This window comes from Tupaia chinensis, unplaced genomic scaffold, assembly GCF_000334495.1.
Source record: "Tupaia chinensis unplaced genomic scaffold, TupChi_1.0 Scaffold150175_2, whole genome shotgun sequence".
Classification (NCBI taxonomy): Eukaryota; Metazoa; Chordata; class Mammalia; order Scandentia; family Tupaiidae; genus Tupaia; species Tupaia belangeri.
The window spans coordinates 38076-50169 of record NW_006210014.1 but is presented as its reverse complement, the minus strand read 5'-3'; the positions used below and the strand labels follow the sequence as shown (position 1 = coordinate 50169).

General features: G+C 41.7%; 1 long non-coding RNA gene across 1 annotated transcript in view; it reads left to right on the top strand.

Annotated features, from left to right (window-relative positions):
• The first annotated feature begins 11483 nt into the window (after nucleotides 1-11483).
• Nucleotides 11484-12094, top strand: part of LOC102484660 (uncharacterized) — an 11474-nt gene continuing 10863 nt past the window's right edge. Inside the window, exon 1 of the long non-coding RNA XR_337822.1 lies at nucleotides 11484-11600. This is a non-coding gene — a long non-coding RNA (uncharacterized LOC102484660). The remainder of the gene's footprint in view (nucleotides 11601-12094) is intronic.

Here is a 12094-nt window from a genome sequence, read left to right as displayed (position 1 = left end):
CAGTTTGAGTCCTGGACCCAGTGGCTTGCTTTCTCACTTTCCCTTTCTCTCCCTCTGTGTCTCTCTCTGGTCAAATAATTCTTCTAAAAAAATACATGTACCCCACAAATTATTATGTGGCAGCTTAAAAATGCAACAAAAAATAAATTAAGGTAATAATTTTTTCCAAGGATACTACAAAATAAGAAAAAAAGAGAGACTTGATCAGGAGGCAAGGACTTATGCATGCAGAGCAAACGATAAGAAGCATGCTATTGCAGAAGCTCAGAATGGGTCAGAAGTCCAGGAGGCACGGATGGATTAGGAGGCAGGGACAATGTTCCAAATACAGGTACTTTGGGAGTCCTCTGGGGAATATCAGAAATCTAGGAGTACATGGGCACAAACTTGAAAGTCACTTGTGGTTATCCTCTCTGAGAGGGGATCAGATTCTTTGCAGGGTCTATGACTTAATTAGAAAGAGCTCTGAGGGCCTGGTTAGTAGCACAGTGACAAAACTCAACGCTGTGCAAGACTAACCCACAGAGGGGGTTCTGGGTTCTAGTGTGGGAACCTCCCTGGCTACGTTGGGTGAGCACCTGCTTATGATCCAGGGCTGACTGAGGGGGGTGGATCAAGACATCAGAACCTTTACTGGAGATGCTGTCTGTGTGTATCGCTCTCTCTCGTTCATGGAAATAAATAAATAAAATAAAACTGAAAAGGAAAGAAAAGTTATCTCTGAGAATGTTATACTTCCTTTTAATTGACCATCTAAGGAAAAAGCTGTGTGGAGGTATTCTCAGTACTCCTGTCAGGTCAGCCCGTGGTGTGGTAGGGGCAGCTGGATCCCATATGGCTGACTGTATGGTTTGAGCCCCAGGCCTGGTGGCTTGAGAAACATGCTGGGCACATGTGTGTACCCAAAATCACTAAAGAAGATAGAAATAGAGGAAAAGGGATTGCAGCATGTCCATTCCCCATGGTGGTGGTGGTGGGGGGAAGGTGGGTGCTTTCTCACTTTCCCTCTCTCTGTCTCTGACTCTTCTAGTGAATGTCTGGGCCCTCTGGCAAATTAAAAGCAAATACAAAGCAAAATAATAATAATAATAATAATAATAATAATAATAAAAACTCCTGCCAAAAAACCAGGTAATTCATTCCCTTAAACTTCATTATAGAAAACAATTTCATATGTGGAAGATAGGTAAAGGGCAGTTATGATTTTAAATTCCTATATTGTAGTTTCAGGAACTGATGGGGCAAAATTTGAAACAGCTTTTCATAAGTGACCATCAGAAATGAGCCACAACCCCTAATATCAAGGTCTTCTTTTATCTTCTTCTCTCTCTTTCTGTGTAGGTAAAAGCAGAATGGCATAGTCTTTTAGAGTGGGCAAGGGTCAGGAGGTTATGGAGGAGCATAATAATCTGTGAGTAGCATTTCTTTATAGTGATTAAATATCAATTTCTTCATAGGCAGGATGGGTGACCACAGATGCAATTCTTTATAAGCCATGACCAGGCCACTGAGTCATCCAGTTTGAAATGACAGGCTATTATTAAAGTAAATCATACAGTGATGAAAGGAGACCAAAAAAAGAAGTACTGACCTTCTTCTTTATAAACCTTTTCATTTTCTTAGCTCATTTTATTTTTAGAAAGTATAATCATTCCTCTTGATGCACTCAAATAGGCTTTCTTTCTTACTTTTTTGGCAAGACTTGAATATAATAACCTTATCCTAGAAGCCTTTCCGATTGTCTTTGGAAAGGGGGAGGGGGCAGAAGACAATTTTTAAAATATACATGTGGTTGGAAAAAATTTTGAAAGATTATTTAATTTAATTCTCCTGAGAAACAGCTTACTAGAAGGCTGAACTATTTCAGGAAACTAAATTTCTTTTCTTAAAGATCTTCAGGGGAGCACTCATAACCATCCCAGACACTTAGGAAAGGATTTAAGAATTGAATTGCAGCTAAATTCATCCTGAAGTTTCATGCTTCTACACAGGATTAAAGCCAGTAGTAATCTGCGGAGCCCTTTTGGTTTTACATGGTGTAGTAGGGAAATTAATTCTTACAGAGGGTAGCTATAGGTTGTACTGCTCAAGCTCTATGCACATTTTCCCTTGAGCTCATCTTAATCTTGGAAATACACTCTAGAAACCAGTATCGAGGCATTTATTCAGCTATGCATGGCAGTACAGATGAGGAAACCGAGGTACGGAGAGCTCTGGTATGCATCAGACCGTCTTGCTTTTGGGACAAAGATGATGCTTCTTTTTTGGGTAAAGATTTATCCAGACAGTAGTTTCTGTAGATAGAAAATGAGTTTAAGTAGAGCCCCTCAGCCTTTCATCTGCCCTCTATGAATCTAAGATTTAAAACTGGGGGTGATTAGTAGGCTTCGTGCATACTATCGCTTGGAATAAGTTTTTATATTTTTAGGGAATTTTTCATGAGGTAGATTTATAACTGATTTTGAATAAAATGAAGTAAAAGAAAAATTGAGAGTTGTCCTTAATGATCAATAGCAGTGGAATTTTCATATATCAGCTGCCTGTATTTGGGGGTGGGTTCGTGGTTTACTTAGGTTCCAACTTTCTTATGCTGTCTCATCTTTTACTTCCCTACAATATCTTGCCAGAAAAGTGGTATTTTGAGGCTGGCCTAGTCAATTCTGTTGCTAAAATTAGAAAATTGCCGAGACTGAGTAATTTATGAGAATAAAGGATTATTCAGCTCATGATTTGGAAGTTCCAAGGTGCAGGGGGCCACATTTGGTGAGGGTCCTCGGGCTGTATTACTGCGTGGCAGAGGGCAAGAGCCCTGAAATCTGTATCTCTGTATCTCCCTTCTGCTCTCATTCTCCTTACAAGCCTGCCAGAAGTCAGTCATGGGGGCCCAGCCCTAAAGACCTTAATCCTAATCTCCTCCCAAAGCCCTACATTTTTAAACTGTAGTTGGATTAATCACTCCCAGTTTTACATCCTAATCCTGTTAAAACCAAATCTAAGGTAAGAATTTTGTGGGAAGTTTCAAAATGTAGCAGGAAGTTTCTGCAGATTGAGAACATATGAGGGGATTTCAAAAAGTTTGTGGAAAAATAGAATTAAAGTTTAGGTTTATTTTGGTGCAAATTTTTTGGAAATATATGTATAGTGTTTTGTTTTTCTTTTTTGAGAAGTTTTTGCTATAGCGCACGTGTGCTCGCCAGACAGACAGAGAGAGACAGAGAGACAAAGCGAGAAATCACCCCCCAGGGGGGATGGCCACACCGCAATCCCTTCTCCATTCTGCTCTCTGGATCTTGGGCACGCACGCACACACACCCGGCGTGAGTTTAAGCCACTGGGTCCGGGATGCAAACTGCGGTGGACTACATGGGAATCCAGTGACATAGCCATTATGCTAACTGCTGGTCCCTGTACAGTTTTTTTTAATAAGCATTTTCTACGAACTTTTTGAAGAGTCCGAAAAGTCATTGTTTACCTTTGGTAATCTGTTTCTTACAGAGGATGATTAGATTTCCTTTAGGATGAAACTTCTAAAGTAATTGCAACTCCTTGTTTTTCTTTGTTTGTTTATTTTTTTCGACGGGACTCATGCACTCATTGGTCCAGGACTCAAACCCTGGAATTGGGGAATCCAGCAACATAATGACCATGTTACCTGCTGGGCCCCCTATGATGTTTTTCTCATATTTTGACCAATGGGTTTTGCTTGATCCATATCATTTTGGACTTTTGAGTTAAAAGTACTTAATTCATCATTTGCGTAGCACATTATTGGAGTTAAAAAAAACATACTTGCTAATAGTACCATAAAAGGAGTAATAACTAATAACATCAAATGGACTTTCCAGACCCTGCTTTAAGATCTGTCTAAGCATACTTTTATAAACAAAAAGCCAAGGAAACCTGACTGACTGTCTTGGTAAATTGCTTAGCAAATGCCCTGTGTCAGTGGGCGTTTCGGAATGAGGCCTTTGCTCCTCATCATTCAGACTCTGTGCCAAACCTCACTTTACCTCTTATTTTTTTTTTTTCCCCAAGCCATTTTCTTAGGTTTCTTGATATCTGAACTTCTAAAACACACACACACATGCACACACACACACATACACACACACACCAAAAACATAAACAAAAAAAAAACACAGCTGCCTTTGAAATCCTTCAGGATTCCTTTTCCTTTGTAAAAGTGCCAAAGTCCGCAAAGTCTTACGACTATAATATGTCTTGCAAAAACTAAACTAAAAAGCACATTTGTCCTTTTAAAAAAATAAAAGATTTAAATCCATATTGCTCATAGCTAAGAAACATTTAGCTGCAAATAGAGTTATGGAACAATCAGTGAATGTTAGTAGACATGAGTCCATAAATTAACTATGAACATCAATGAATTTGTCTGTTGAATCAGTTACTTGATACCTTAGATCAGATTGTTTGAAAAAAGAAGGGCTCAGATAACACAAAACAGGAGCCCAAGAAGCATCCTTTCTCCTCCCGCCTCTGACTTGGCAGTGATCGGTTTACCCAGGGAGGTGGGAACCGTGGGTCTGCCCTCTTCTCGGCTTTCATGGCTTCCTTTGTTCCCCCGAGCAGGTACACAATGGGCTCTTCTCCAAACTGCTCTTGTAAGGAGATTTGGCCCAGGATTCATTGTCTTAATTTGTTTTCCTTATTCTGTTCTGTCATGGGGCTGTCTGTGCTTATAAAAGTTCTTTGGATCCTGCATACTAATACGTTTTTTCTCTTCTCTTTTTCATGTCACTGAATTTAGAAGACATCCCCTCTTTGATTCTTTTGTTCTAGTTCTCACTTCATCTTATAAAGAAATTGATCACTTTCTTCGTCATCTTTGACTTCTTTGACTTTATTTTATTATTATTATTTTTTTAATGCCAGAGAGCATGTGCATGCACCAGAGAAAGCAAGAGAGTGAGAAAGAAAGCATTCCTCAATGGGGAGTGTTCATACCACAATCCCCTTTCCTTATTTTCTCCATCCTATCAGGATTTTGGGCCTATTTACACACATGCTTAGTGTGTTTTTCAAGCCAGCAGGTCCAGATTGGAACTGCTATCAGTCATGCAGGATTTGGTTCCCAATGTACAGCTCTTTTTATTTTTTTTAAAGATTTATTTTATTTTATTATTACTTTTTCTTTTCTTTTTTTTACTTGCTACGGTCATCAGAGAGAGACACAAAGAGAGAGAGAGGGAAAGTGAGAAAACAAGTTGCCAGGGCTGGGACTTAAACCCTGGTTGGCTCTGTGGGACTCCAGCACCCTAACCACTATGCCCTCTGCTGGCCCCGTGATGTACAGCTCTTAATTCTCCACTATGGGGCCAGTCTTGTAGTAGGTGCTTTGTAAATATCTGTTAAAAATCTAATGGAAAGTAAATCAGACAGCTGGAATAGCATGAATTTTACCTGTGAGCTACTGAGTGTTCTGATCTTGCAGATGGAAGTAGACACCGGAGAGGAACACGGGTAAACACAGGTGTTATAAGATTCTCAGTCTAGGGACCAGCAGTTAGCGTAATGGCTATGTCGCTGGACGCCCATGTAGTCAACTGTGGTTCGAGGCCTGGACCCGTTGGCTTAAACTCACGCCGGGCGTATGTGCGTGCGTGCCCAAGATCTTGAGAGGAGAATGGAGGAGAATGGAGGAGAAGGGATTGATTGCAGCGTGGCCATCCCCCCTGGGGGGTGATTTCTCGCTTTCTATCTCTCTGTCTCTCTCTGTCTGTCTGGCAAGTGCATGCGCCCTGTAGCAAAAAACCTCTCCAAAAAAAAAGATTCTCAGTCTAGGGGCTGGCAGAGGATGTGCTGTTTGAAGTGGACTCCCACATTGCCGACCACAGCCTGAGTCCCGGATCTGATGGCTTGCTTCCTTACTTCCCCTTTCTCTCTCTCTCTCTCTCTTTTAATTATTTATTTAATTTTATTTATTATTTCATTTATTTTAATTTGTCCAGAGAGAGAGGGGGAAAGAGAGAGAGCAAGCTGCCAGGTCTGGGACTCAAACCGTGGTCAGCCATGTGGGAGTGTCCAGCACCTTAACCACCATACCACCTGCTGGTCCCATCCCCTTTTTCTCTTTCCTTGTCTCTCTCTGGTCAAATTAAAAAAAATAATAATAGCAAATGTAATTAGATAAATAAATGATTCTTTAAAATAAATAAAAAGCAAAGAATCTTCTACTGCATGCCAACTTTCTCACCTGGAGAGGCACTTCCAGGTCCACAAATGCTAACATGGTATTTATTAAATACCCAAATCATTTGTAGGTAATTATCAGTTAAGTATGGTATTATGTTTGCATCAATATGCTCATTCTTGACATTTTTATACAACCATTTCATTCTGTAATTTAAGAGAAATTATTACTAATATAACATTTTTAGTGAATAATTTCAGTGATTGAGCTTTGGACAGTTTTAAAATGGATCATGTGATAGTCTAAAACTATAAATTCTCCTTTTCTGATTTTAGAAAGAAGTGTGACATTTATATCTATTATTTATATAGATATAATACCTTGTTACCAAGGGGGAGCAAAAATCTAAATACCATACAAACTCAAGTAGACTAGACCGTGAATTTTTAAAAGTTATTTATTTACTTAATTCTATTTGTTACTTTTTTAAAGAATCGTTTTGTTTAACTTTATTTATTTATTTACTTAAATTTGACCAGAGAGGAGCAGAGAGAGAAGAGAGAGAGAAAGTGAGAAAGAAAGCAAGCCGCCAGGTCTGGAGCTTGAACTGCAGTCAGCTATGTGGGAGTCCAGAGCCCTTAATCACTATGCCACCTGCTGCCCCCCCATTTGTTATTTTACATTCATATATAATTATAACATTGCAGTTGCCTGTGTTTCTTTGCGAAGAACTCAGATGAGCAGCATTTAGAGCTTACGTTGTTGACCCTGTTTGAAACAAGGGGAGGTAGTGGTAGGAATAATGGCACTGAGGGCAAGAAGCCTTTAGGATTGGACTCCCAAAGGGTATTTCTGCTCAGGGCTACAGTTTTCCAAATGTATGTTTAAATAGTCAGAGAGAGATATAGCCCATTAACAGGAAAGTTATAAACGTTTCTGTAAGGGACAAAAAAACTAAGCACCCCCCCCACCCCCGTGGCCATGTGAATTTCCTTCCAGCTACTACCCTTCCTTCCTTCCTTCCTTTTTTAAAAATTGCTATTCTTTTATTTGTACTTTATAATAGAATACCTATTGATATTGTAGAGTGTTTATCCTATGCCGTTTGGGATTGTCTGTGACTTTACCATCTTCCCTTAGCAGAAATAAGTGAAAATTTCCCATAGCTATTATTTCAGTTCTGTGGAATTTTAGAAGGTGACCATATGTGCTTCTCTAATATTTTTTTAGGTGAAATTTGAATAAAATAAGATTAACTATTTTAAGGGAAACAATTTGATGACAATTCTACATTTCATAACCACCACGCTAGCTCTTTTTTTTTTTGGAAGAGTTTTTTTTTTCGCTATAGGGTGCGCACGCTCGCCAGAAAGAAAGAGAGAGACAGAGAGACAGAAAGCGAGAAATCACCCCCAAGGGGGGATGGCCACGCTGCAATCCCTTCTCCTCCATTCTCCTCTCGGGATCTTGGGCACGCACGCACACATGCCCAGCGTGAGTTTAAGCCACTGGGTCCGGGACTCAAACTGTGGTCGACTACATGAGAGTTAGCAACATAGCCATTATGCTAACCGCTGGTCCTAACCACCACTCTAGTTCTAAATATTTTCTTTTCTTTTCTTTTTACATTTTATTGATTCACAAAAGATCTTAATTAATCTAAATTAATCTAAATACTTTGAGTAGAATGAACATACTACAAAGTAGCACCTAGAGGCTATATAGCTTACTGCAGTCATTAAGTAGATCCTTCCTTTCTTTTTTTTTTTTTTTTTTTGGAGAGGTTTTTGCTATAGGGCATATGCGCTTGCCAGAAAGAAAGAGAGACCAGACAGGCAGTAAGAAATCACCCCCCAGGGGCGATGGCCACACCACAATCCCTTTTCCTCCATTCTCCTCTCCGGATCTTGGGCACGTAGGCACATGCACCCGGTGTGAGTTTAAGCCCCCAGGTCTGGGGCTTAAATTGTGGTCAACTACATGGGAGTCCAGTGACATAGCCTTTATACCATCCTCTGGTTTTCCTCAGTGTGTTTTTCAAGTTACTAAGGCTAGGATTTGAACGGTGCAATTAGCCATGTGGAATCTGGCTCCTTTAACCACTAGGCCACAGGGCCAGAGCAGCCTTAAGAATTTGACAGCTCCTGCTTCCTGGAGGCTTGGAGGCTTGCTCTTGGAACCCAGCCACCATGTGATGAGAAATTGCAGCTCCACAGAAGACCATGCTCAGGCATTCCAGCCTAAGGCCCTAGCTTGAGGTCTTAGCAGACACCCAGTCTCAACTGCCGGACATGTGAGTAGAGATGACTTCTGATGATACAAGCCCCAGTCATTGACTCTTTCCACCTGAGGCTCCAGATACTTCCCCTGTGCCTGTCAGAGTTTCAATCCTGCAGAGTGGGTAAAAGGTACACTGGTTATTTATGGCACATTCATTTTCAGGTGATTTGTTACACACTCATAGTTAACTGGAACCGAGGTGTTCTATGTCTTACTTAATCTCACTTCCCTTTACCCCTGATTGGCAGATATGGCGTCTTTACCTGGCCTGCAGTCTCCTGTACGTATCACATCTTTGGACCTACCTTGCCTTTAGGCAATAGTCGCAGACTCCAAAGACTTCGGAGATGTAAAGAGCAGAGTGTGGAACAACCCAACTAGCTGGTCTCCAGCTGAGATGCTTGGGCCAGAAGTGCTATAAAGAATCCTGCTTTGGGCCAGCCAGTGTCATGGTGGTTACAGCGACTAGATTCCCACATGGCTGACCGAGCGGTTGAGTCCCAGACCCAATGACTTGAAAAGCACGCCTGGCCCGTGTGTCCAAAACCTCAAGGGGAGAATGGAGGAGAAAGGACTATATGTTGGCCCTCTCTCTAGGGGAGGGCTCACCCCCACCACACACACACACCATCTCTTTCCTGCAAGCGCCTGTAGCAAATTAAAAAAAAAATCCTGCTATAGGTCCTCACTGTCCAGTGAGTTTTGCTTCTTAGGGTGCCTCGAGTACAGGGACTGTTCTCTATTAGGAGTCACTATGGCAACCTAAGGAGTGCTCAGAAAATGTTTACCATATGAATGAAGGGTCTCTTCCTGACATGGAAGAACCCACACTAAGCCACCTGCCTGGGTTCGGGGCTGTTGATATAAGTAACTCAGAGCTCAGTTTGGTCTCTAAGACAATCCTGACCTTGTGGAGGGACAGTGGTCATGTGACCTAACTTATCCTTGCCTCTAAACTGTAGGAACCTCGAGGCTGTTCTGCTGACCAGCTCCCTGTGTCTGCTGTGCGTCTACACATAGGCAGAGATGCCCAGCACCCTCTCCATCCACACCTGGGTATTTGCCACCTTCCACCTGTACCAGCCTGGAGTCCACCCATGAGCCTGGCCTAGTGATTGGTGCCCTTTACAGCTAACAGTTACCCGAGGCTAACTAGCTGGGTCTGTGAGCGGTGCAGGTAGAGCTCCACCTGTCTCACAGGGAACCCTGAGACATCGTCCTTGATACCCACTGTGACTTTGTGAACCACCTGAGTCATTGCTCTTCCTCCCTGGAGACGGTCTTCTCTTAGTCAGAGTCTGTCCAGCTACCTACTGTTGGTCCTTCTTCAAGCACCTGCCACACCCCAGCTGACAGATCCAGTCTAGATCTGCCCATTCTGCTGCTGTGCAGCATTCAAACGTAGGAGTGAAGCCCCAAGCATGGAGAGTATGACTCGCGTGTCTGGTAATAAAGATTACCGGATGGGGCAGAGGTGGGTCTAAACTGTCTCTGTGACACTGTTGGTGATGTGTGGGTTCCATATCACTGAGGGACAAACAGAATGGTGACCCTTCCCTAAGGCTGATTTCATGTGCTTCCAACAGTTCTATTATATTCAGGTCTTTATAAATATTTCCCCTCCCTGGGAAGTTAAAAAGACCTGATCTCCTCTCCCTCCTCACCCACATCCATGTCCTACACTTTGCTTACAGGTTTCTGTATCTGGAGCAGATTTTGTTATTGTTTTTAAGGTTTTTGTCATGGAGCATGTGCACTCACCAGAGAGATGGAGGGAGAGAGAGAGAAAGTCAGAAATCAGAAATCACACCTTGGGCGGATGGCCATACCACAATCCCCTCTGTATTCTCCTCCTGGGATTTTGGTAATGCATATACATGTGCCTGGCATGAATTTCAAACCACCAGGTCTGGGATCCAAACTGCAGTTGGCCACGGGGGATCTAGTGCCTTAACTACCATGTCAATTGCTGGCCCCCTAAAGCATATTTTGAATGGTGTTACTCTGAGGTCAAAGCATCCACGTTTCTTGGGACCAGCCGATGGTGTAATGCTCTAAGGTGCATGTGCATGCTGGAGACAGACAGAGACACAAAAAGTGAGAAATCATCCCCTTGAGGTGCAGTCCCTTCTCCACTCTCCTCTCAGGATTTTGGGCTTGCACGCATATATGCCTGTAAGTGACCTTCAAGCCGTCAGTTCCGGGACTCTAACTGTGGAGTTGATCGTGTGGGATCCAGCCATCTTATTCCATGCCACCTGCTGGACCAAAGACCTTATATTTGCACTAGATTTATTCATTTTGGGGGAGAAAACTGAAGCACAAATTCTTAAATCCATTGAGGTATTTTATTGTACATTTAAATTTTTTTGAATAGATTATAATATTAATGTTTTAGTCTGCTTTCTGTTGATATAACAGAATACCACAGGCTGGGTAATTTATAAAAAATAGACATGCATCTGACTTTAGGTTTTAGAGGCCTGAAAGTACGATACTGAGAGGCTAGCATCTGGCTAGGGGCCTCCTTGTTACTTTACCTCACAGTGGATAGGCAAACATGAGCACAAGAAATAAAAAGACGAGGAGGTTTCTTTTTCATAAGCCCACACTTACCATAATCGACTCATTCCTGCAATAACTGCATTAATCCATTCAGAGGGATGAGGCCTCATAACCAATCACCTCCTTTTTTTTTTAAGAGAGAGATTTTTGCTATAAGCCATGTGAGTCCTCTGGAGAGACAGAGAGAGAGAAAGCAAGAAATCACTCCCCATGAGGGATGGCCACGCTACATTCCCTTTTCCTCTATTCTCCTCTTGGGATCTTGGGCATGCATGCACAGATGCCTGGTGTGAGTTTTAAGCTGCTAGGTCTGGGTCTCAAACTGCAGTGAACAACGTGGGAGTCCAGTGATGTAATCATTACATCATCTGCAGGTCCCACCAATCACCTCTTAAAGGCCCCACTTCTCGCTATTGTTACCATGGCAGTTAAGTTTCAACATGAGTTTCCTTGGTTCCACTTAGTCATACATAATAACAGAACAGCACAGTCTATGATGGTATACTTAGTATCTTTCCATGTGAAATACTGAGTATAGCAATAATGTTTCTCTTGACAAAGTGCTGGTTCAGCAAGGACTCTACCTGGGTGTCTGGTGGTGCAGTGGGTAAGAGTACTTGCACTGGAAAGGCCCCCATTTCAATTCCTGGGTAGTTTTGTGAGTTCATGAAATTTATTTACCCTCTCTGTGCCTTAGTTTCTTTATTCATTAAAAATGGATATAAATAATAGTGCATTATCTTAAAGGATAGTTGTGAGAATTGAATTAAATATTTCGATACTATTAAAAGGTTAGCACAGTGCTTCACATGTAAGCACTTAAGACTCATTAACTATTATTATTTGTGAACATAGAATTGCAGACTCTTCCTGGGTCTGGATGGGTGGAATATATCAGGGTTAATTAGGAGAACTGCAAGGCAAGTCAATGCTGCCTTTTTTTCTGATAAGAGAATAACTTTGCTACATCTACATAGTCAAACAACCTAACCCTCAATGACCAGTATGATCACTCAACTTAAAAATACAACTGCTACTTCCTTTTGGCTGGAACTGGCCATCTTCCAGTAATTCACCAAAACAATGAACACAAAGGGAAAG